The 21,542-nt window shown below is 43.3% G+C and overlaps 1 protein-coding gene across 9 annotated transcripts in view; it reads left to right on the forward strand.

The window, feature by feature from the left end:
* frmd5a (FERM domain containing 5a) overlaps positions 1–21,542 on the forward strand; it is a 285,958-nt gene that overhangs the window by 214,477 nt on the left and 49,939 nt on the right. The window lies entirely within an intron of this gene.

The raw sequence follows: 21,542 nt of genomic DNA on the forward strand, positions 1-21,542 counted from the left end.
TGGCCTTTTTTCCCAGTTTTCATCTGCACCATTGGTAGCTGTGTCCTCAGCAGTGTTCCCATTCATGTTCTGTCCTTTTGTGGGTAAGTGACTTCCACAACTGACCATCAGTGCTGGGAACAATGTCATCACATTGAATGCCATGCACAGCAATGTGTGCAGCCTGGGCCCTAACCTCTTCACCTTTCTTTCTCACCCTCTGTCTCCTCCTATAACATGCATCTTGAACGCTCCGTCTTTGACCAGGTTATGGACACCTTTCTGAATGCTCCCTTACCTCATAACAATTCTGGGAACATAATACTGTGTGAAAGGTGCTATACAAATGCAGGTTATTGTTGTGCATATGCTGACAGTAATTGACCTCATGTACATCAGAGGATGGGAACAGGAGTCCATTCAGCCCATCGGTTATGTCATGGCTCAGCAGTACCTTACCTCCGTTTATCCACCTTGATTCTATAACCTTTCATACCCTTCACTAATAAAACCTCTCAGTCTCAGGGCTGAGATTTAGATAACCCCAAACACAACATCACCAGCTTTATATTTGTGCAACTACAGTTGGTTTGATAGTGAGCACCAACTGCAAATAACAGGGTGGAGAGGAGACCTCACACACTGGAGTTTGTGTGTGTCTAAAAATAGGGTTCTAAACTCCTACTTTCCTCACAAGTTAAGTTACCATAGTAACCTCCCATTCACATCTTCATTACACCTTTCCCACATCTCACATTTCATATTTGTGTCAGCTATTGATGCCTTTTTGGTCTGTTAAGGCCCACATTTTACTTAGTTTGACTGGAAGTGTTTCACTATAACTTCCATCTCATTTGCAACTCTTTGAAGAGACCCTTTGAAGATTAAGCTTTTCTTCAGTTGAAAAGACTTGATTGGTATTTTAAAAGCTTTAAATACAATATAATGTATTGTATGGAATGGAGTTCTGTAAGCTTTTGAATCCAGGAAATGGTTCTTTATCATTATTATTTGAAGTAATGAAGAATGGACGAGGTAGTGACATCACGGATGCATCATTTTGTGATGAGGCCCATCTTCTGAGAAACTGACTGAATATCCTGAAGAAACGTGTCCACACAGCACACTGTAAAAGTGATACATTTGATGTTATTTCTAGACTTCAGTTGCCATTGTTTATGTGCCGTATTTAGTCTTATTTTTCTGAAGCAGTTTATTTATAACCATCAGGAGGCAGCCAGGCTTGTGCTGCTTCATGTAGACCTGGGCAGAGGAAAGAAGCTTAAAGGGATAAGGAAAGGTGTAACAGCCAATGATGTCGTAGGGTTCACCAGGCTTGACCTGGAGGAATGAACATTAGCGAGCAACTAACATCCTGAAGGAACTTGATAAAGAAACATACAAGCTTACTTTTGGGAGAGCGAGCGATCAGACATGTCTGGGCCTGAAGTATCCCACTGTGTGCACACACTGCTGCAGTCAGAGGGAGGGAATAACAGTCATTCAGAGACCCAGGCTCATGCTGTGAGAACAGGGCTCCAAATACACAACAGTCAGCGGAATTTAAATTCAATTAATACAGCTGGAATTCAAAGCTTGTTTCAGTGATGGTGACCATGAAACTATAATCCTAATTTCCTTTAAGCAAGGAAACCTGCTGACCCTATCTGGTCTGGCCTAAGTGTGACTCCAGGCCAACAGTGATGGCCCCACCCCCCAGAACCCCAAGGGGAACACTACCCCTGCTCATGACTCCACCCCCATTCCCCCCACCATCACACCCACTCCAGTTACAGGTTCCGCCCCCACTCCCAGCTCTACACCCACACCAGATCCCAGCTCCCGGCCCTGCCGAGTTTTCACCATCCCCCCAGACCTCCCACTCACTGAGGACGAATGATCAGTCCTCAGCAAAGGACTCACCTTCATCCCCCTCCGTCCACACATCAATGAATTTAATACACGCCGTGACATCGAACAATTCTTCCGTCGCCTCCGCCTCCGAGCTTACTTTCACAATCAGGACTCCCGCCCACCTTCCGAGGACCCCTTCGCCCACCTCCAACACACTGCATCCACCTGGACACCCCACGCTGGCCTATTACCTGCCCTCGACCTCTTCATTTCCAACTGCCGCCGGGACATTAACAGCCTCAACCTGTCTACCTCCCTCCCCCACTCCAACCTCTCACCCACACAACGCGCAGCCCTCCAATCCCTCTGCTCCAATCCCAACCTCACCATCAAGCCAGCGGATAAAGGGGGCGCAGTGGTAGTCTGGCGCACTGACCTCTACAATCCTGAAGCCAAACGTCAACTCGAGGACACCTACTTCCTACTGCCCCCTCGACCATGACCCCACCCCCCATCACCAAACCATCATCTCCCAGACCATACAGAACCTCATCACCTCAGGAGATCTCCCACCCACAGCTTCCAACCTCATAATCCAGGAACCCCGCACTGCCTGGTTCTACCTCCTTCCCAAGATCCACAAGCCTGACCACCCTGGCCGACCCATTGTCTCAGCATGCTCCTGCCCCACTGAACTCATCTCTACCTACCTCAACACTGTCCTATCCCCCCTAGTCCAGGAATTCCTCACATACGTTCGAGACACCACCCACGCACTCCACCTCCTCCAAGACTTCCGTTTCCCTGGCCCCCAACGCCTCATCTTCACCACGGATATCCAATCCCTTTACACCTCCATCCGCCATGACCAGGGCCTCCAAGCCCTCCGTTTTTTCCTCTTCAGACGTCCCCAACAGTACCCTTCCACCGACACTCTCATTCGTTTGGCCGAACTGGTCCTCACCCTTAACAATTTCTCCTTTGAATCCTCCCACTTCCTCCAGACCAAAGGGGTAGCCATGGGCACACGTATGGGCCCCAGCTATGCCTGTCTCTTTGTTGGCTACGTAGAGCAGTTGATCTTCCGTAATTACACCGGCACCACTCCCCACCTCTTCCTCCACTACATTGATGACTGCATTGGCGCCACCTCGTGCTCCCACGAGGAGGTTGAGCAATTCATCAACTTCACCAACACATTCCACCCTGACCTTAAATTTACCTGGACCATCTCTGGCACCTCCCTCCACTTCCTGGACCTCTCCATCTCCATTACTGACGACCGACTTGACACTGACATTTTTTACAAACCCACCGACTCCCACAGCTACCTGGATTACACCTCTTCCCACGCTACCTCTTGTAAAAATGCCATCCCGTATTCCCAATTCCTCCACCTCTGCCGTATCTGCTCCCAGGAGGACCAGTTCCACCATAGAACACACCAGATGGCCTCCTTCTTTAGAGACCGCAATTTCCCTTCCCACATCGTTAAAGATGCCCTCCAACGCATCTCGTCTACATCCCGCACCTCCGCCCTCATACCCCACCCCTCCAACCGTAACAAGGACAGAACGCCCCTGGTGCTCACCTTCCACCCTACCAACCTTCGCATAAACCAAATCATCCGCCGACATTCCTGCCACCTCCGAACAGACCCCACTACCAGGGATATATTTCCCTCCCCACCCCTTTCCGCCTTCCGCAAAGACCGTTCCCTCCGCAACTACCTGGTCAGGTCCACGCCCCCAAGCAACCCACCCTCCAATCCTGGCACCTTCCCCTGCCATCGCAGGAACTGTAAAACCTGCGCCCAAACCTCCTCCCTCACCTCCATCCAAGGCCCTAAAGGAGCCTTCCACATCCATCAAAGTTTTACTTGCACATCCACTAATATCATTTATTGTATCCGTTGCTCCCGATGTGGTCTCCTCTACATTGGGGAGACTGGGCGCCTCCTAGCAGAGCGCTTTAGGGAACATCTCCGGGACATCCGCACCAATCAACCACACCGCACCGTGGCCCAACATTTCAACTCCCCCTCCCACTCTGCCGAGGACATGGAGGTCCTGGGCCTCCTTCACCGCCGCTCCCTCACCACCAGACGCCTGGAGGAAGAACGCCTCATCTTCTGCCTTGGAACACTTCAACCCCAGGGCATCAATGTAGACTTCAATAGTTTCCTCATTTCCCCTTCCCCCACCTCACCCTAGTTCTAAACTTCCAGCTCAGTAACTGTCCCCATGACTTGTCCGGACTTGTCCTACCTGCCTATCTTCTTTTCCACTCCACCCTCTCCTCCTTGACCTATCACCTTCATCCCCTCCCCCACTCACCCATTGTACTCTATGCTACTCTATCCCCACCCCCACCCTCCTCTAGCTTATCTCTCCACGCTTCAGGCTCACTGCCTTTATTCCTGATGAAGGGCTTTTTCCCGAAACGTCGATTTCGAAGCTACTTGGATGCTGCCTGAGCTGCTGTGCTCTTCCAGCACCACTAATCCAACAGTGATGGGGCTAACTCTGAAGCAGCTGAGCAAACCTCTCAGTTCAATGGCACTTTAAGATCCAGCTAGCCTTACATGCTGTGAAAGAATTTTTAAAATCTTACATTTCTATCAAACCTTTCATGATTGCAGGATGTCTCTGAGTGCTTCACAGGTGATAAAAAGTTATTTCAGGTGGAGGTGGTGGTGTATTATATTGACAATGAATTAATAATGCAGGACTCCAAGTTAAGTTCTGGGGATGTCAGTGCCATTGTAGGTGAAATTTTAATTCACTAAGATGCTAACCTAAATGATAACCATTGAGCTGAAATAACTCCACCGAGGCCGGCATCCTGTCCCCAACTCCCCCTTTATTTACACACAGAGAGCCCTTGACACTAACCCAGCTCCCTCAGAGCCAGCTCTCAGAGAGAACAGAACTTCTGACACTCCTGTTTATTTTTTTAAAATCTCCCAGTCATATTTTTAATTTTATTTTTTATACAGTTTACAATACAAATAACATTAACAGCTGTATACAGAGAAACAGCAATTTTACAAGGGAAAGGAAACCAGGCCCCAAACCCCACTGTTCAACCAGTAACAGTAACAAATATATACAAGACAGTCTAATTAGATTTTTTAGAAGTGCATGGAATACAGACTCCCCCCCCAGCAAACCTCCCATCCCACCCACCTTCTGGCCACTTTAAGCCAGCCCGCCCCATACCCGTTTCAGTTCTCAGTCTGCCCCATACCCGTTTTAGTTCTCAGTCTGCCCCATACCTGTTTCAGTTCTCGGTCTGCCCCATACCCGTTCCGGTTCTCAGTCCACCCTGACACATCTTCCGGCCACCTCTAGGACAGCCTGTATTGTTTACCCAAATCCCCCATAACGACAGCGATCAGGACAGCCTAACCACCTTCTGCCTTACCTATCCTCCCTTCGCTCCTTCCAGCCAACACTCAGTTTTGTTTCAGTGTTCTAATTTTGCATTTATTCACCAAGTGAGACAATAGCAGCAAGATCTCCTTTCAAACTAACAGACCTATGAAATTAAAACTGCATAACCAGAAAGTAAAAAACACTTGTGTAAGTACAGGGTTTGAGAGTCGTTCTGTAAGAACTTGTAGGTTGTAAATACTCAATGTGCTGTAATTTAAACACCACTATGTTAAGTCCATCAAGTCTAGGTTCATCAAGAGATGCTGTCTGAAATCAGTATTCAATGACTGGTGAGAAGAGATTCCTGTTTTGAAGTTGCTTCCAATTCAAAATCAAGATAAAATACCACAGAATAACTACTATTCTTTCAAAATAAAAAAATTTATGCTTGAAACTGTGATACATAATCTCAAAGCGTTCATATTGAACTCCTAACAAAGGTTCATTGTACTGAAATGTTCAATGTTTCTCTATCGATGTTGCTTAATCTGCTGCACACTTGCAGAAAATTGTTTTTATTTCATAAATATTATAATTTGCTTTCCGTTGGCTAAGTGAGCCAAATGTGTAATATGGAAGATACTCCTGTTTATATCTGTCAGCTAGGCTCCATGATTGGACCAGATTAACAGCCCCAATCAAGGAATTCATATTCTATGAGGTCCACCCAGCTGACCTCATTACATTCACTATAAAAGCTGCTGTCAATTGTTGTAAAAACCCATCTGGTTCATCAGTGTTCCTCAGGGAAGGAAATCTGCTGTCCTTCTGTTCTGGTTTACATAAGACTCCATACCCACAGTGATGTGCTTAACTCTGAACTCCCCTCTGGGCAATTAGGGACAGGAGGTAAAAACAATGACTGCAGATGCTGGAAACCAGATTCTGGATTAGTGGTGCTGGAAGAGCACAGCAGTTCAGGCAGCACCCGAGGAGCAGTGCTTTGGACGCTGCCTGAACTGCTGTGCTCTTCCAGCACCACTAATCCCGAATTAGGGTCAGGAGCCCAGCCAGAGGCATCCCATGAACGAATTTAAAAGAAATTGAAATGTTTGTAGGGAAATATTGTTGAAAGTTGGAGTGAGATTTGGAAGCAACTCTTTGGAAGGATTTAGGAGAGTGAAGGGCCATATTTAAAGGGTTTTACTGTTGTGGTGTTACGTATAGCATTGCAGAATGATTGGCTTAGCCAAATGTTTGGGTTTAATTGAGGGTGAAATATTGGCCAGATCAGCAGGAGAATTGCTTGCTCCTCTTCACTTCGTGATGTGGATCATTAATATCCATTTCAAAATGAGACAAGAGCCCAGTCTAACATCACATCCCACATTGCAGCTGCTCCCTCTCAGTAATACATCAGCTGGTGACTGCGTCAGCAAGTGATGCTTGAGCCCATAGCCTTTTCTGACTCAGATGTGAGTGCCAGCCACAGGGGTAAGCTGCCACTTGGAACCATGGAATGGTTACAGCGCAGAGGAGGCCATTCATCCTCTCGTGTCAGTGCCATTGAGCCAGTCCCACTCCCCTGCCTTTCCCCACTGTGCTGTGACAAACCCTGTTCTAAGACCTTGATTCTAACTCACTCTCCCACCTTCTGACTTCACTGGATGACTGAGCAGCTTTTTACAGATCCCGCATCACAAAAGACTCCGAAAGCAAAATGGATGATGTGCACTTTAAATGAAGGTGACTGATGGTTCTGTTTGTTAATTCAACGAAGCAAGACTCAGAGTGGGACTGTATCAACAATAGCAAATGCTTCATGGAACAGATGGAACTTGCTGATAGTATGAAGTTATTCATCACTGAGATAGTTACTTTCCAATGAAATAGTGTAAGTCACCAAGTGCTGGATGCACAGACTGGGGTCGATATTGTAGAGAACGTCCAGGTACTGATCAATAGATGGCATCACTGGCAGTGCACTGTGAAATTAGCCTCAGTAAACACTCAGCATTCGGGGGAGCTCACTGAAATAACGAAACTTTTTCCTAAAGGAGCAAAGTAGGCAATCATTGAATACGGAGATTTATTTTCAAGTGAAAGATTTCCTTGAACCTTAAACCTCTGCACCTGCAGTTAGCACAAAGCTGCAGCCCAAGTTGGGATATAGACACCAGAGCTTCTGTGGCCAGAACAAGATGAATGTTGAGCAGGATTCACCCTGAGCAAGGGGCGGAGTTTAGTTTATGTGGAGGGGTGGGGAGTGGAAGTGGCGGGAGGACCATGGTGGGGGTCAGTTTCTTGCTGCTGACCTCTATTCAAGGAGGAGACTTTGGGACAGAGGGACGAGGGAGCGGGCAGTGAGGGCGAGAGCTACTCTCACACCAGAGGAGAGCAAATCAGACCAGTGAATGCACCAGCTGAGGGTAGTGCCCAGGCCTGTGGAATCTAGATGGTGGACAGAGCTCCTGATGTGGCTGGAGTTCTGAAATATAAGGGTGCTGGCCTCCTAACACTGAGCAGGGGTCTGTGGGGGTGCGGGCAGTGGGTGTTAGTACAGCAGGGATTCACTGTTCGCTGAGTGCTGCAGTCTCAGGCCAACCCTCCTCTCCCACCCCCCCCCACCCCACCCTCATGGTTTCACATGCACAGTGACAGCACTTACCACCTCAAGTGCTCCCATCGGCCTACACAATCCTGTCAAGATACGACCCTCTGTCCCTCATTGGATAGAGCCCCCTCAACCACCTCCACAAAAATCTCCTGGTCCCAAGTGGGTGTGTGTGTGTGTGTATGTGTGTGTGTGTGTGCGCGTGCGTGCGTGAGTGTGTGTGTGTTTCTGTGTGTGTATGTCTGTGTCTGTGCGTCTTGGTGCACGTCAGTGTGTGTCTGTGCATGTGAGTGTGTAGGAGAAAGTGAGGACTGCAAATGCTGGAGAGTCAGAGTCGAGAGTGTGATGCTGGAAAAGCACAGCAGGTCAGGCAGCATCCCAGGAGCAGGACAGTCAATGTTTCAGGCTGATGCCCAAAACATCGACTCTCCTGCTCCTCGGATGCTGCCTGACCTGCTGTGCTTTTCCAGTGTCACAGGTTTCAACGTGTGAGTGTGTGTCCTTGCGTCTGAGTGTGTATGTGTATGTGTGTGTGTATGTGTGTGTGTATGTGTGCGTGTATGTGTGTGTATGTGTGAGTGTGTATGTGTGTGAGAGTACGTGTGTGTATGTGTGTTTTTTGTATGTGTATATGTGTGTGTATGGGCATGTGTGTGAGTATGTGTGTGTGTATGTGAGTGTGTATGTATATGTTTATGTGTGTGTATTTAGGTGTGTATGTGTGTATGAGTGCATATGTGTGTGTGTATGTATGTGTATATTGTGTGTATGTGTGTATATATCTGTGAGTGTGTATGTGTGTGTGTGTATGTGTATCTGTGTGTATGTGAGTGTGTATGTGTGTATGTGAGTGTGTGTATGTGTATGTGAGTGTATATGTGTGTGTATGCATATGTGTGTGTATGTGTGTGCGTGTATGTGTGTCTATGTGTGTACATGTGTATGTGTGTGCATGAGTGCATAAATGTGTGTACGTGTGGGTGCGTGTGTGTGTGTGTGTATGTGTGTATATTGTGTGTTTGTATGTGTGCATTTGTGTATGTAGATGTGTGTGTCTGTGTGTATGTAAGTGTGTATGTTTGTATGTTTGTATTGTGTGTATGTGTGTGCATGTGAGTGTGTATGTGTGTGTAGATGTGTGTGTATGCGTGTGTGTATGTGTGTGTGTATGTGTATGCATGTGTGTGTATGTGCATGTATATTGTGTGTGTATGTGTCTATGTGTGTACATGTGTGTATGTGTATGTGTGTGTATGTGAGTGTGAATGTATGTGTGTGTATTGTGTGTGTGTATTATGTGTATGTGTGTATATTTGTGTGTGTATGTGTGTCTATGTGTGTGCAAGTGTATGTATATGAGTGCATATGTGTGTGTATATATGTGTGTGTACGTATGTGTGTGTATGTGTATCTGTGTGTGAGTATGTGTGTGTGTGTATGTGAGTGTGTGGATGTGTGTATGAGTGTATGTGTGTGTAATTATGTGTGCGTGTATGTGTGTGTATGTGTGCGTATGTGTATCTATGTGTGTACGCGTGTATGTGTGTGTATGAGTGCATATGTGTGTGTACGTGTGGGTGTGTATGTGTATGTGTGTATATTGTGTGTGCATATGTGTGTGTATATGTGGATGTGTGTGTCTGTGTGTGTGTATGTGACCGTGTATATGTGTGTATTGTGTGTATGTGTGTGTATATTGTGTGTATGTGTCTGTATGTGTGTATATGTGTGTATTGTGTGTATGTGCATGTATATTGTGTGTGTGTCTATATGTGTGTATGTGTGTGTATTGTGTGTATGAGTGTGTATGTGTGTGTGTATTGTGTGTATGTGTATGTATGTTTCTGTCTATGTATGTGTGTATTGTGTGTATGTGTGTATTGTGTGTATGTGAGTGTGTACGTGTGTGTGTATGTGAGTGTGTATGTGTGTGTATGTGTGTATGTGAGTGTGTATTGTGTATATGAGTGTGTATGTGTGTATGCATGTGTGTATGTGTGTGTATATTTTGTATGTGTATGTGTGTATATGCGTGTATGTGTGTGTATGTGTGTGTTTATTGTGTGTGTATATGTGTCTGTATGTGTGTATGTGTGTGTGTATGTGTGTGAGTATGTGTGTATGTGAGTTTTTGTATGTGTATATCTGTATGTATGTACATGTGTGTGTGAGTATGTGTGTGTATGTGAGTGTGTATGTATGTTTATGTGTGTGTGTATGAGTATGTATGTGACTCTATGTGTGTGCGTATGAGTATGTATGTGTGTATATTGTGTGTGTATATGTGTTTGTATGTGTGTTTTTGTATGTGTATATGTGTGTGTATGCGCATGTGTGTGAGTATGTGTGTGTATGTATGTTTATGTGTGTGTATCAGTATGTATGTGTGTATGTATTGCGTGTATTGTGTGTATGTATGTATATGTGTCTGTGTGTGCGTATGTGTGTGTATTTGTGTGTATGTGTGTCTATGTGGGTGCATGTGTATGTATGTATGTGAGTGCATATGTGTGTGTATGTGTGTGTACATGTGTGTGCATATGTGTATGTGTGTGTGCGTATGTGTGTGTATGAGTGTGTGTATATTGTGTGCGTATGTGTCTGTGTATGTGTGGATGTGTATGTATGTGTGTATGTGAGTATTGTGCGTGTGTATGTGAGTGTGTATGTGTGTGTATGTTTGTGTGTGCAAGTGTGAATGTGTGTGTATGTGAGTATGTATGTGTGTGTATGTTTGTGTGTATGTGTGTATTATGTGTGTATGTGAGCGTGTATGTGCATATGTGTGTGTATATTGTGTGTGTATGTGTATGTGTGTGTATGTGAGTGTGTATGTGTGTGTGTATGTTTGTGTATGTGTGTATGTAAGTGTGTATGTGTGTGTGTCTATGTGTATGCGTGCGTGCATGCGAGTGTATATGTATGTGTATCGATGTGTGTATGTGTGTATATGTACATGTATGTGTATGTTTGTGTGTGTGAGTATGTATGTGTGTGTATGTGTGTGCATATGTATATGTGTGTAGGCATGTGTGTATTTTGTGTGTGTTTGTGTATGTATGTATGTGTGTGTATGTGAGTGTGTATGTGTGAATGTGTGTGTTATGTGCGTGTGTGTATGTGTATGTAAGTTGGTTTGTGAGTGTGTATGTGTGTGTATGTGAGTGTGTATGCGTGTGTGTATATGTGTGTGTATGTATGTGTGTGTAGGTGTGCGTGTATGTGTTGGTGTATATGTGCATGTGTATGAGTGTGTATGTGTGTGTATGTCTGTGTATGTGTGTATGTATATGTATGTGTATATATTGAGTGTGTATGTGTGTGTATGTGAGTGTGTATGTGTGCATGCATGTGAGTGTATAAGTTTGTGTGTGTGTATGTTTGTGTATGTGTGTCTGTGAGTGTGTATGTGTATATTTGCATGTGTGTATGTGTATGTAAGTGTGTGTATGTGTGCGTGTGTGTATGAGTGTGTATGTGTGTGTATGTGAATATGTGTGAATATGTGTGTATATGTGAGTGTGTGTGTATGTGTGTGCTTATGTGTATGTGTTTGTGTGTGAGCGTGTATGTGTATGTGTGTATGTGAGTGTATGTGTGTGTGTGTATGTGTGTTTGTGTATTGTGCGTATTGTGTATGTGTGTACATGTGTGTGTATGTGTGTGTCTATGTGTATGTCTGTGTATGTGTGTATATGTGTATCTGTGTGTATGTGTGTATACGTATGTGTATATATGTATGTCAGTGAGTGTGTAGGTGTGTATATGCGTGTGTGTATCGTGTGTGTATGAGTGTGTATATGTGTGTATGTGTGTGTGTGTATGTGTGTGTGTATGAGTGTGTCTATGTGTGCATTTGTGTATGTCTGTGTATGTGAGTGTGTATGCGTGTGTGTATGTGTGTGTATATGAGTGTGTATGTGTGTGTGTATGTGTGTGTATGTGAGTGTGTATGTGTGTGTATGTGTGTGTATGTGCATGTGAGTGTGTGTATGTGTGTGCATGTGAGTGTGTATGTTTGTGTACGTGTATGAGTATGTATGTGTGTCTGTGTGTGTGTATGTGTGCATATGTGCGTGTGTGTATGTGTATGTGAGTATATGTGTGTGTATGAGTGCGAGTGTGTATGTGAGTGTGGATATGTGTGTATGTGAGTATGTGTGTATATGTGAGTGTGAGTGTGGATGTGTGTGTATTTGAGTATGTGTGTATATGTGAGTGTGTGTATGTTTGTGTATGTGTGTGTATGTGTATGTCTATGTGTATGTTTGTATGTGCATGCGTGTATGCGAGCGTATATGTATGTGTATCGATGTGTGTATGTGTGTATATGTACATGTCTGTGTATGTTTGTGTGTGTGAGTGTATGTGTGTGCATATGTATATGTGTGTGTGTATGAGTGTGTAGACATGTGTGTGTATTGTGTGTGTGTTTGTATGTATGTATGTGTGTGTATGTGAGTGTGTATGTGAGTGTGTGTGTTATGAGTGTGTGTGTATGTGTATGTATGTTGGTTAGTGACTGTGTATGTGTGTGTATGTGTAGCTGTGTGCGTATGTGTGTGTATATGTGTGCATATGTGTGTGTATATTGTGTGTGTGTATATGTGTGTATGTGTGTGTATGTGAGTGTGTATGTGTATATATGTGTGTTTGTGAGTGTGTATGTGTGTGTGCGTATGTGTATGTGTTTGTTTGCATGTGTGCATGTGAGTGTGTATGTGCGTGAGTGTATGTGTATGTATGTTGGTTTGTGAGTGTGTATGTGTGTGCATGTGTGTACCTGTGTGCACATGTGTGTGTATGTGTGTGCATATGTGTGTGTATGTGTGTATATTGTGTGTGTATGTGTGTGTATGTATATGTATGTGTACGTGTGTGTATGTGAGTGTGTATGTGTGTATTATGTGTATGTGTGTGTATGCGTGTGTGCATGTGTGTATGTGTGCGTGTATGTTTGTGTATGTGTGTGTAAGTGTGCATGTGTATGTGTGTGTGTGCCTATGTGTACGTGTGTGTGTATGTGTATGTATGTGTGTGTGTGTATGTGAGTGTGTATGTGTGTGTATGTACGTGAGTGTGTGTGTATATGTGCGTGTGTGTATGTGTGTATGTATGTGTGTATGTGTGTGTGTGTGTTTATGTGAGTGTATATTTGTGTGTGTTTGTGAGTATGTGTGAATATGTGAGTGTGTATGTATGTGTATTTGTGTGTATATGAGTGTGTATATGTGTGTGCGTATGTGTATGTGTGTGTATGAGCGTGTATGTGTGTGTATGTGAGTCTATGTATGTGCATATGTGTGTGTATGTGTGTATATTGTGTGTGTATATGTGTTTGTATGTGTGTATGTGTGTTTTTGTATGTGTATATGTGTGTGTATGCGCATGTGTGTGAGTATGTGTGTGTATGTATGTTTATGTGTGTGTATCAGTATGTATGTGTGTGTGTATTGCGTGTATTGTGTGTATGTATGTATATGTGTGTGTCTGTGTGTGCGTATGTGTGTGTATTTGTGTGTGTATGTGTCTGTGTATGTGTGGATGTGGATGTATGTGTGTATGTGAGTATTGTGCGTGTGTATGTGAGTGTGTATGTATGTGTATGTTTGTGTGTGTGCGTGTATGTGTGTGTATGTGAGTCTATGTATGTGCATATGTGTGTGTATGTGTGTATATTGTGTGTGTATATGTGTTTGTATGTGTGTATGTGTGTTTTTGTATGTGTATATGAGTATATGTGTGTGTATGTGTGTGTATGTATATGTATGTGTGTATATTGAGTGTGTAGGTGTGTGTTTTTGTGTGCATGTGTATGTGTGTGTGAGTGTATGTGTGTGCATATGTGAGTGTGTATGTGTGTGTATGTGAGTGTGTGTATGTTTGTGTATGTGTGTATCCATGTGTATGTGTGTGTATGTGCGGGTGTATGCGTGTGTATGTGTGTGTATGTGCATGTGTATGCGTGTGTATGTGTGTATATGTATGTGTATCTATGTGTGTCTGTGAGTGTGTGTGTGTATATGTGCGTATGTGTATGTGTGTGTGTATATGTGTGTGTATGTGAATGTGTATGTGTGTGTTTGTGTGTGTTTATTGTGTATGTATTGTATGTGTGTGTATTGTGTGTATGTGTATGTATATGTGTGTGTGTATGTGTGTGTATTTGTGTGTATTTGTGTCTATGTGTGTGCATATATACGTGTATGTGTGTATGTAAGTGCATATGTGTATGTATGTGTATACGTGCGTGTGCGTATGTGTGTATATTGTGTGTGTGTATGTATGTGTATGTGTGCATGTGAGTGTGTATGTTTGTATTGTGTGTGTGTATGTGTGTGTATGTGAGTGTGTATGCGCGTGTGTGTATGTGTGTATGTACGTGTGTATGTGTGTATGTAAATGTATATGTGAGTGTGTGTATGTGTGTGTGCATGTGAGTGTGTATGTTTGTCTGTGTATGTGTGTATGTATGTGTGTCTGAGTGTGTATGTATATGTGTGTGTGTGTATGTGTATATGTGTGTATGAGTGCATGTGTGTATGTGAGCGTGTATGTGTGGATGGGTATGTATGTGAGTATGTGTGTATATGTGAGTGTGTATGTGTGTGTGCGTATGTGTATCTGTTTGTGTGTGAACGTGTATGTGTATGTGTGTATGTGCATGTGTATGTGTGTGTATGTGCGTGTATGTGTATGTTTATGTGAGTGTGTATGTGAGTGTATATGTTTATGTACGTGTGTGTATGTGTGCACGTGTGTATGTGTGTATGTGAGTGGGTCTGTATGTGTGTATATGTGTGTATGTGTATGTATGTTTATGTGAATGTGTATGTGTGTGTATGTGTGTGTTTATTGTGTATGTATTGTATGTGTGTGTATTGTGTGTATGTGTATGTATATGTGTGTGTATATGTGTGTGTGTATTTGTGTGTATGTGTGTATGTGAGTGCATATGTGTATGTATGTGTGTACATGCGTGTGCATATGTGTGTGTATATTGTGTGTGTGTGTATGTATGTGTATGTGTGCATGTCAGTGTGTATGTTTGTATTGTGTGTGTATGTGTGTGTAAGTGAGTGTGTATGCGCGCGTGTGTGTATGTGTGTATGTACTTGTGTATGTGTGTATGTAAATGTATATGTGAGTGTGTGTATGTGTGTGCATGTGAGTGTGTATGTTTGTGTGTGTATCTGTGTATGTATGTGTGTCTGAGTGTGTATGTATGTATATGTGCGTGTGTGTATGTGTATGTGTGTATATGTGTGTATGAGTGCATGTGTGTATGCGAGTGTGTATGTGTGGATGGGTGTGTATGTGAGTATGTGTGTATATGTGAGTGTGTATGTGTGTGTGCGTATGTGTATCTGTTTGTGTGTGAGCGTGTATGTGTATGTGTGTGTTTATGTGAGTGTATGTGTGTGTATGTGTGTTTGTATATTGTGTGTGTGTATACTTGTATGTCTGTGTGTATGTGAGTGTGTATATGTGTATCTGTGTGTATGTAGGTATGTGTATATGTGTATGTGTGTGTATGTATGTGTGCATGTGTATGAGTGTGTATGTGTGTGTATGTATATGTATGTGTGTATGTGAGTGTGTATGTGTGTGTGTATGTGAATATGTGTGTGTATATGTGTGCACGTGCATGTGTATATGTGTGTATGTGAGTGTATGCATGTGTATGTCTGTGTGCATGTTAGTGTGTATGTTTGTGTGTGTATGCATATGTATGTGTATCTATGTGTGTCTGTGAGTGTGTATGTGTGTATGAGTGCCTGTGTATGAGTGTATATGTGTGTGTATGTGAGTATGTGTGTATATGTGAGGGTATATGTATGTGTGCGTATGTGTATGTGTTTGTGTGTGAGCGTGTATGTGTATGTGTGTGTATGTGAGTGTATATGTGTGTGCGTATGTTTGTGTGTGTATGTGTGTTTGTATATTGTGCGTATTGTGTATGTGTGTACATGTATGTGTATGTGAGTGTATATGTGTGTATGTGAGTGTGTATGTGTGTGTCTATGTGTATGTGTGTATGTGCGTGTGTATGCCTGTATGTGTGTATGTTTGTGTGTATGTGTGTATATGTGCATATGTGTATGTGTGTGTATGAGTGTGTATATGTGTGTGTATGTGAGTGTGTATGTGTGTGCATTTGTGTACGTGTATGTTTGTATGTGAGTGTGTATGTGTGTGTATGTGTGTGTATGTGAATGTGTATGTGAGTGTGTATGTTTGTGTGTATGTGAGTGTGTATGTGTATGTATGTGTGTTTGTGAGTGTATATGTGTATTATGTGTGTGTATGTTTGTGTATGTGAGTGTGTGTGTGTATGTGTGTGTATGTGTGTATGTGTGTGTATGTGTATGTATGTGCATGTGCGTGTGTCTATGTGTATGTGTGTATGTGTGTGTATATGTATGTGTATGTGTGTGTGAATAAGTGCGTGTTTGTGTATGTGAGTGTGTGTATGTTTGTGTATGTGTGTATATGAGTGTGTATGTGTGTATTTGAGTGTGTATGTGTGTATATCTATGTGTATGTGTGTGTATGTGCATGTGTGTAAGTGGGTATATATGTATGTGTATGTATGTGTGTACATGTATGTGTATCTATGTGTGTCTGTGTGTCCATTTGTGTATGTGTACATGTGCGTGTATGTATATGTGTGTATATTTTGTGTATGTGTGTGTATGTGAGTGTGTAAGCATGTGTGTATGTGTGTGTGTATGTGCGTGTGTATATGTGTGTGTATGTGAGTATATATGTGTGTATGTGCGTGTGCATTTGTGCATGTGCGTGTATGTATATGTGTGTATATTTTGTGTATGTACGTGTATGTGTGTGTATGTGAGTGTGTATGTGTGTGTATGTGCGTGTGTATGTGTGTATATGTGAATGTGTATGTGAGTGTGTGTATGTGTGTGTGCATGTTTGTGTGCATGTATGTGTGTATGTATGTGTCTGTGAGTGTGTATGTGTGTATATGTGCGTGTGTGTATGTGTGTAATTGTATGTGTGTATATGTGTGTATGAGTGCGTGTGTATATGTGAGTGTGTATGTGTGGATGTGTGTGTATGTGAGTATGTGTGTATATGTGAGTATGTATGTGTGTATATGTGTATGTGTGTGTATGTGTGTGCGTATGTGTATGTGTTTGTGTGTGAGCGTGTATGTGTATGTCTGTGTGTATGTGAGTGTGTATATGTGTATCTGTGTGTATGTAGGTATGCGTATGTGTGTATGTGTGTGTATGTATGTGTGCATGTGTATGAGTGTGTATGTGTGTATGTCTGTGTATGTGTGTGTATGTATATGTATGTGAGTGTGTATGTATGTGTATGTGTATGTGTATGTGAATATGTGTGTGTATATGTGCGCATGTGCACATGTATATGTGTGTTTGTGAGTGTATGTGTGTATGTCTGTGTGCATGTGAGTGTGTATGTTTGTGTGTGTGTATGTGTATCTATGTGTGTCTGTGAGTGTGTATGTGTGTATGAGTGCCTGTGTATGAGTGTGAATGTGTGTGTATGTGAGTATGTGTGTATATGTGTGCATATGTGTATATGTGTGCATATGTGTATGTATTTGTGTGTGAGCGTGTATGTGTGTGTGTGTGTATGTGAGTGTATGTGCGTATGTGTGTGTGTATGTGTGTTTGTATATTGTGCGTATTGTGTATGTGTGTACATGTATGTGTATGTGAGTGTATATGTGTGTGTATGTGAGTGTGTGTATGTGTGTGTCTATGTGTATGTATGTGTATGTGTATCTGTGTGTATGTGTGTGTGTATGTGTGTATATGTATGTGTATCTATGTGTCTGTGAGTGTGTATGTGTGTATATGTGCATGTGTGTATGAGTGTGTATATGTGTGTGTATGTGAGTGTGTATGTGTGTGCATTTGTGTATGTATGTATGTGTATGTGTTTGTATGTGAGTGTGTATGCGTGTGTGTATGTGTGTCTGTGAGTGTGTATGTGTGTATATGAGTGTGTATGTGTGTATGTCTATGTGTATGTGTGTGTATGTGCATGTGTGTAAGTGTGTGTATATGTATGTGTATGTTTGTGTGTATGTGTGTACATGTATGTGTATCTATGTGTGTCTGTGTGTGCATTTGTGTATGTGTACATGTGCGTGTATGTATATGTGTGTATATTTTGTGTATGTGTGTGTATGTGAGTATGTATGCGTGTGTGTATGTGCGTGTGTATGTGTGTGTATGTGCGTGTGTGTATGTGAGTATGTATGTGTGTATTTGTGTGTGTATGTGTGTGCATTTGTGTATGTGCGTGTATGTATATGTGTGTATATTTTGTGTATGTATGTGTATGTGTGTGTATGCGTGTGTGTATGTGCGTGTGTATGAATGTGTGTATGTGTGTATATGTGAATGTGTATGTGAGTGTGTGTATGTGTGTGTGCATGTGAGTGTGTATGTTTGTGTGCATGTATGTGTGTATGTATGTGTCTGTGAGTGTATATGTGTATATATGTGCGTGTGTGTATGTGTGTAATTGTATGTGTGTATATGTGTGTATGAGTGCGTGTGTATATGTGAGTGTGTATGTGTGTATGAGTGCGTGTGTATATGTGAGTGTGTATGTGTGGATGTGTGTGCATGTGAGTATGTGTGTATATGTGAGTATATGTGTGTATATGTGTATGTGTGTGTATGTGTGTGCGTATGTGTATGTGTTTGTGTGTGAGCGTGTATGTGTATGTGTGTGTTTATGTGAGTGTATGTGTGTGCGTATGTGTGTGTATGTGTGTTTGTATATTGTGTGTATTTTGTGTGTGTATGTGTATACGTGTATGTCTGTGTATGTGAGTGTGTATGGGAGTTGGTTGGAAGATGGGGTTGGGGATGGGAGTGAGACAGGGGTTGGATTTGCGTTGGGGTTTGAGGTGGGGTTGGGATGGGGGTGAGGTGGGGTGAAGGGTCAGGGTGGACGGTGGGGGTATGCTGCAAAATTCTGAAGCCTTGGATCCCCAGCTCACCAATGGCCTCCATCCCAACTGTTGGGGAAACAAGCCAACCCTTTGTGATTGGATAATTCTTTGATTCTTGGTCAAACAAATCTTTATTCTCAGCGTCAATATTTAATCAGTAACATGTGAGTGTTCAATGAGAGTTAAATCGAAAATACAAATCCTTGCCTGGGTTTTTGCTCCCAGCAGCACCCAGGAGCTGAGCATTTAATTCCAGGAAACTCCAGGGCAATCCTGCCGAGTAAATGACTGGTCCTCTCTGTAGTGTTTGAGGGAACATTGAGCATCTGTTCAAATTCTATATTAAAAAAATGGTGAAAAAGGAGCAGAATTAAGGAAAGTCATTGGAAGAATCCCTGAATCAGGTTTCAGTCAATGGTGGTTTAGAGTTGCCCTGAGCTCTGGCTGCTTTTAACCCGCTGAGCAATTTTAGTGGCAATGGTCATTCATTTGTCCCTCCCCTAGAGACCCAAACATTTCATCTGGATTCTTTCAGCTTCTCATTTCCTCCTCTGGCTGACGGTGATCAGATGATGCCAGTTACTGGACAATCCACCAGAAAGCTCTGACCCATCTGAGACCCCCGCACCTGTTGTTCGAGTTAGTGTTAATGTGGTGGTTCCTGAGCAATGAAACAGCAGGACGCCATTCAGACCACAACTCTGTCCTGCCATTCGATTAGATCACGGCTGAGCTTTATCTTAATTCCACCTGTTTGCCTTGGTGCTGTAACCCTGAAGGTGTTTGCAGTGATTTTTAAAAAAAAATACAGAATGCTTATGTACAGCCCGAATGTAGCAGTTCCTGCAGTCACCACACTCCAAGCTCCTCAGGAACATCCTTGAATCAGATGATATTATCGAAGAGGATCTGGCAGAGAGAATTGTAGCTGTAACTAAATGAGAAAATGGGTGATGGTTATATGTTAATTCAGTGACAGTTAGGTGAGTATTGAGTAAGAGTATGTCTATATGTAAATAGGGATTAAGTAATAGATGGTGTTTGATTTTGTGGTGAGTGAGCTGTGTCATTGTCAGTGATGGTGTGGCCAAAGATGGTAGTTCCTGTGTTGTTGGTTTAGAGTGGTGCTGGAAAAGCACAGCAGTTCAGGCAGCATCTGAGGAGCAGGAAAATCGACGTTTCGGGCAAAAGCCCTTCATCAGGAATACAGGCAGAGTGCCTGAAGGGTGGAGAGATAAATGAGAGGAGGGTGGGTGTGGGAAGAAAGTAGCATAGAGCACAATGGGTGAGTGGGGGTTGGGATGAAGGTGATAGGTCAGAGAGGAGGGTGGAGTGGATAGGTGGGAAGGAAAGTAGGCAGGTAGGACAAGTCATGGGGACAGTGCTGAGCTGGAAGTTTGGAATTTGGGTGAGGTGGGGGAAGGGGAAATGAGGAAACTGGTGATGTCCACATTGATGCCCTGGGGTTGAAGTGTTCCGAGGCGGAAGATGAGGCGTTCTTCCTCCAGGCGTCTGGTGGTGAGGGAGCGGCGGTGAAGGAGGCCCAAGACCTCCATGTCCTCGGCAGAGTGGGAGGGGGAGTTGAAATGTTGGGCCACAGGGCAGGGGGTTGATTGGTGCAGGTGACCCGGAGATGTTCCCTAAAGCGCTCTGCTAGGAGGCGCCCAGTCTCCCCAATGTAGAGGAGACCACATCGGGAGCAACGGATACAATAAATGATACTGGTGGATGTGCAGGTAAAACATTGATGGATGTGGAAGGCTCCTTTAGGGCCTTGGATGGAGGTGAGGGAGGAGGTGTGGGCTCAGGTTTTGCAATTCCTGTGGTGGCAGGGGAAGGTGCCAGGATGGGAGGGTGGGTTGTTGGAGGGGGTGGCGGGGGCGTGTGGACCTGACCGGATAGTCACGGATTATTGGTGACAGGGTTGGTCTTTGATCAGATGAAGTTACATACAAGCAAGGAACAAAAGTAGGCCTTCATGCATGTTCTACTATTCAATAAGATCATGTCTGATCTGATTTTAACCTCAACTCTGCAATCCTGCATACCCCCGATAATCTTTCAACTCCCTTGGTCATCAAGAAACTATCTCCGTCTGCCTTAAAAATATTTAAAGATTTTAAGGCATCGACTGCCTTTGAGGACCAAATCCTCTGAGAGAAGAAATGTTTCCTCATCTCTGTTTTAAATGGGTGACCCCTTGTTTTCAAACTCTGACTCCTAGTTCTCGATTCTCCCACAAGAGGAAACATCCTTTTCCCATTCACTAGGTCAAGTCCCCTCAGGATCTGAAATGTTTCAAGTCGCTCTTCTAAGCTCTAGAGGTAACCTGCCCTATCTAGCTTTACTTCAAAAGGCAATGCACTCATTCCAGGCATGAATGTAATAAAAAAACTTCCCTGAACTGCTTCCAGTGCATTAATATCCATCTATAAGTACACAGTACAGTGCAGAGATCCTCTGTACTTTAGCAAAAGATATTAATCTGGATTTGAATAATTGGCAAAGAAATTTCTTTATTCACCACCAAACAGTGCAATTTCCACTCAGTTCCTGGAATGCCCCAAATAAAGTATCCAATAGGGAGTTTGCCAAACCCTCTATTATGTTTCTGACCTTACTCGCTTGCATCTTGATCACAAAGGGATGAGTTTTGTTAATGATAGTGACTCGGCCAGTGATTGGAGCTGGTCCAAATGACTCACTGAGCACCATGGAGAAGGTAAGGAAAATCAGGAAACGAGAGCTCATATCT

The sequence above is a fragment of the Chiloscyllium punctatum genome, chromosome 48, assembly GCF_047496795.1.
Source record: "Chiloscyllium punctatum isolate Juve2018m chromosome 48, sChiPun1.3, whole genome shotgun sequence".
In the NCBI taxonomy this organism is placed as follows: domain Eukaryota; kingdom Metazoa; phylum Chordata; class Chondrichthyes; order Orectolobiformes; family Hemiscylliidae; genus Chiloscyllium; species Chiloscyllium punctatum.